We start from the raw sequence: 5,645 nt of genomic DNA on the forward strand, positions 1-5,645 counted from the left end.
TAAACCTAGAAGACGTTATGCTAAGTGAAATAAGCAAATCAGGAAAGGACAAATACCACGTGATTCTACTTATTGTATGTATCTAAAGTAGTCAAACTTATAGAAACAAAAAGTAGAATTATGGTTGCCAGGAACTGCAAAGAAATTTGTAATTGTTGTTCAATGTGTATAGAATTTCAGTAATTCAAGATGAAAAAGTTCTAGAGTCTACTGTACAAAAATGTGCATATAGTTAACAATACTGCATTGCTCACTTAGAATTTGTTAAGAGGGAAGATCTCATGTTCTGTTATTTATAACAATAAAAAAAATGCCAAACACACTCCCACCTCAGGCATTTCTCAATTGTTAACTTTTTCCTGGAACTTTCCTCCAGATATCTTTATAGCTTTATTTCACTTTCTTCTCAATAAAACTTTCCTTGAGGGTTGGCGCCCACAGCGGTTAGGGCACCAGCCACCTACACAGAGGCTGGTGAGTTCAAACTCAGCCCAGGCCAGCTAACCAACAATGACAATCACAACAAAAAATAGCCAGGTATTGTGGCGGGCGCCTGTAGTCCCAGCTACTCAGGAGGCTGAGGCAAGAGAATCACTTAAGCCCAAGAGTTTGAGGTTGCTGTGAGCAGTGACACCACAGCACTCAACCTAGAGTGACACAGTGAGACTCTGTCTCAAAAAAAAAAAAAAAAAAACAACTTTCCTTGAATTCCTTATTTAAAATTGTAACTCCTCAGGCCCACCATCCCTTTCAGGCCCACTCTCCCTCACCTCCTTTATTTTTTCCATGACATCTAATAACTTCTAATGTTCCGTGTGATATACTCATTTTGTTCATCTCTCCATTTTGAAATGTAAGCTCCACAAGAACATACTTTCATGTGTGTTTTCCTGAGATGTATCTCCAACATCTAGGACAATGTCAGACACTCAAATATTGGCCAACATCTGAGGAACTGCATAAATTCAGATGAGTAAGTTTATTATTAGGAATATTGTTAAAAGGAAAATACAGGTGTCTTCCTCAGATTATAGATAAATAATAGGTTTCTCATATTGTTCCCCTCTTCTCATCACCACTGTTTACAAAATTGACTTTGAAAAGAGATTCTCATAATTACGTTGATAGTATACATATGGGGATGTAAATTAGAAATGATATAGGAATATTGATTATTACTCAACAAACAACTCTCCCAGATTGGATGGGGTAGGTTATGCTGCAGTAACAGACAAATTCCCAAACTCAATGGTTTAAGTCAACAAAGGTTTATTTCTCATTCAATATATATTTCCAATACATTTTGGCAGAGGTGAAGGATGGGATCTTTGTTTTATGTGGTTACTCAGGAGCCCAGGCTGACAGAGGCTCCACTATCTTATAATCCCTCCATAAAAAACATGAGACTTCAGGTGTTTTCACAGCAAAATAAAAGAGCATGGACAATCACACTGCAACTCTAAACTGCTTTCACACGGAAGTGAAACAGATTACTTCTACTCATCTTTTATTAATAAAAGAAAGTTTCAGCTATGCCTGAATTCACAGAGGCATCAAAAAGACTAGAACCAGAAATCTTGGTAAGACCACAAAATGCCAAGTCTTGTGCTGTCTGTTCTTCAGCGACAGAAATGAGAAAGACTCCATGCCTAATCTCAAGGACCTCATAAGCTGGGGGGAAGACAGACAAGCAATATAAAGTAATAATTATGGTAATATAGATACCTATTTTCACAAGCTTCAGACCAGCATATATAAGTAGACATACTGAGAAGACAAGACAATGGAGGGAAAGCATATAGACTGCCATCAGACTGTAAGGATACAAATCCTACCCTGTTTCCCCAAAAATAAGACAGTGTGCTCCCAAAGATGTGCTAGGTCTTATTTTCAGGGGACATCTTATCTTTCCTGTAAGTAGGTCTTGTTTTCGGAGGATGTTTTCTTTTCGGGGAAACAGGGTATCTTTTCCATGTGTGTGATCTTGCGCAACGTACTCAGTTTATATGTGCATTAGAGTTTTAATCTGTAAAATGAGGACAAAATGAGTAATATTGTTGTTATAGAAAATTGGATTAGTCCTTGGTTGATAACTTGTGTGGATTAAATAAGATAATATATATTAAGTAGAGAGTCAGGCACACAGTGAGTATTCAATAAACCCTAGTTCTTTATGGTGCCTCTCCACTTGAATTACCTCTGGCTATCTCAAATTCAATAGCAGTACAAATAACATATAATTATATGCAATATACAATAGTATATTTAATATGTGATATAAAATATTACATGCAATATTATATTCACTATACAGTTATATACAATATACAATAATAATATTCTCCCACTGTTTCTTCTTCTATTATTTTGAGCTTTATCATATCATTTATTGAACTTTTTCAGACTTTCCTTATATACAATACAAACTCCAAATTCAAAGCTCTTAAAATTTTGCCACTGCCTAGCACTATATCTCATCTTCTCCCTCCCCCTCCATTCCATTCCTATGTTTCAATCGGATTGAACTAATGAAGTTTTATCCATATGGTATATGCAATTAATTCTTATTTGTATCAATACAACCACTTTTCACTGAGAACTCCTCTCATTATCCAGGGGTTAATGATTCAGGAATTATGCTTCTGGTGGATGGTCTTGATTCCTTGTTACAGCATTTAGGATTAAAGGTAGATACTGAACCAAGTTAGACCAATCAGATGCTCCATTCCTAAGATATACTCTCTATGTGAGGCTGTAACAGTAACATATAATCCAAGTGGCCATCTTTTGAAGTACTGATATTTGATAGAGAAAAAAAAGAGGCATAGAAGCACACAGAGACAAAGATATACAAAGAGAGTTACTGAAGACAGTTTTTCAAGAATAAAGATGAGAAGCAGAAAGCAAAAAATCTGATGGCATTTCAACTTCTGGTTTCAGTTCTTTGTTGTTGGAATTCTCGAGATACATTTTCAAATCTTTTAGTAAATTATCTTTGTTTGTATAAGCAAATCAACAGTTAGTTTGATTACCTCTTCATAAAAGTCTTTCATAATTTGACTGGACAGACTGAAGATCTTTTTATTATTACATTCCGTAGATATTCCCATTAAAGCAGCATCTCATTGTTATGTTGTTGTTTTATGTTTATCTGTTTATCCTCTGTTCAGGACCATTAGAACAAAGGTCATGTCTTTTCGTGTCTGCTTTGCCTAATGCCTGGCATATAAAGGGCATGGGGCATCCTAGAGGTATTTATGACCACAACTAGAGAGATTAGCAAGTCTTTCATAGTGGAGTTTATTTGGAATTGGTTCTAATATATGAGTAAGAGTTTGCCAAACATGTAGGGAAAGAATTCTTATCCTATTTAAGGAAGGAAATTGGTTTGTTTTATCCCGTGGGAGTTTCTCCTGAGTTATTTACTTCAATAGGATCACCAAGTTCCTTCATATCTGACTTCTGTAGATTTTGAAGGGAGGAAAAGGGGTAGATGCACATGTTCTAACATAGCATTCCTATATCTCATGGTTTCTCCCATTACTTGTGCCACAGTTGGAGGGACTATGGTAAGGAAAGGGGGGCTGAATCATATATATGCAGACCTTTCAAAAAATTCACAGAGAGGCCAGGCGAGGTGGCTCGCGCACATAATCCTAGTACTCCAGAAGGCTGGGGTGGGTGGATCACCTGAGCTCAGGAGTTTGAGACCAGCCTGAGCAAGAGCAAGACCCCATCTCCACTAAAAATATAAATACTAACCAGGCATCATGGCAAATGCCGGTAGTCCCAGCTACTTGGGTGACTGAGGCAAGAGGATCACTTGAGCCCAAAAATTTGAGGTTGTTGCAAGCTATGACGCCATGGCATTCTACCCAGGGTGGCAGAGTGAGACATTGTCTCAAAAAATGTCACAGAAAAGGATAGAATGAAGTTTCTGAGAATATCCTCACTAACCACGTGCATACAATCATAGCACCTTTAGCAATTCCTGTCAACTCCCGAGAGAGAACAAATACACTCTAAATATCTCATGAACTGTAATCTAGCCTATCAGAGGATCTCTTCCAATTTCTTATAGATACTTTTCTTTATGAACACATTTGATCTATCCTGTGGCCTTACTCATCTGGAAGGTAATTCAGACAAACTAATCCAGGAGTCTACAGCTCGCTACAACTTCAGTCAACTGCTCTATCCAGCTGCTGCATCCCTAAATAAACATTTGAGTTTAAACAACTTTACTAAATATATCATTACATTTCAGATTATATAACTTGAATTTCTCTGTATGTTTTATGAACACAAGGAAAAAAGATTCAGAGATTACCTCAAATAGAAAAGGTCACAGTTTTATAGGAAGTATTTCAGATATGTTGTGTTCAGATATCTTTGTGTTATTATGTTCATAAAAATGTCATGTTTATGAGAATCAAAAAGTCACCTGGTTTACAAAATCTCAGGCCAAGTGGTATGATACCAGAAATGAAAAAAAAAATTACTAACTATTAAAGCTTTTATACATACAAGTATTTTGTATTTTTTATTCAAAGATTAAATAACAAAGATCTAGGCAGTATGTTGATAATGTCATGACATTGGTTCTGCTAGTTCTTCTTCCATGAAAAATATCAAATCTCTTCTTGAATTTTGTTGATATTAATCTACACAACTTGATATTCTTAAAATGGGAAATTAGATAAAACTGATAGAGTCTCTTAATGAAAGTAGATACACATTTTTACTCTCATTTTAACCATTTACTCTAATTTTGTCCCTCTGCTGGCCAAATATTCAGTCCATTTGTTTCAGGTTAGGTATGTATGGGAAGCAGCAGTAGCACATGTCTAGTATCATTCTGCTTACCATTGTGGTCAAACTGTTTCATAGTTGTCCAAAGAGCAGTTGATTTTCTCGTTTCTCTACAAATTATCCTGTGACTTATTGTAGGTTGACTCAAATTGTTTAGCCAGGCATTGGTGTCAGATGGGCGTCAGTGAGCAAAAGCATGTCCCTTTGGCACAGGTAGATGCCAGGCATTATATAGATCTAGTCTGCCTTCATTTATTTACTCAAAAACCAATCACTGAGTCATAGTTGTTGGGCTTCACACATGGATTCCAAGCATCCTAGCAGGGAAGGCAGATACTTGAAGAGATAATTACAATACAGTGCTCAGAGTACATCATATATCTTGAGAGTCCAAAGTGCTCCTAATCATGACTTTAAGGTCTAGGATGAATATGCTATTTACAGAAGGCAATTAACCTAATTAACTTGGAACTACCACCTTGAAGAAGTCTAGTATTTATTCACATTCAACAAACCCTTCTTTAAAAACTCTATATGCCAGGCAATATGCCAGATAATGAAAACTGAGTGATAAATCAGACACAGTCCTTGGTCACAAGAACTTCTGGTCTGAAGAGAGGAGACAAATATGAACAACTGTAGTAAAAGACAGAATAAAAAATTATTGTATTAGAAATAAAAGCTTAGTGTTCAAAGAACATAGAAGAAAATGCCATATGACTCAAGAATCATTGGAGAAAGTTTCATGAAGAAACTACCACTTAACCTGAGTCTGAAAAAGTATAGGATTTTTGATAGGCAGAGAAGTAACATGTACGTCAGCAAGAGGAGAA

Source organism: Nycticebus coucang, chromosome X (genome assembly GCF_027406575.1).
Source record: "Nycticebus coucang isolate mNycCou1 chromosome X, mNycCou1.pri, whole genome shotgun sequence".
NCBI classification, from domain to species: Eukaryota; Metazoa; Chordata; class Mammalia; order Primates; family Lorisidae; genus Nycticebus; species Nycticebus coucang.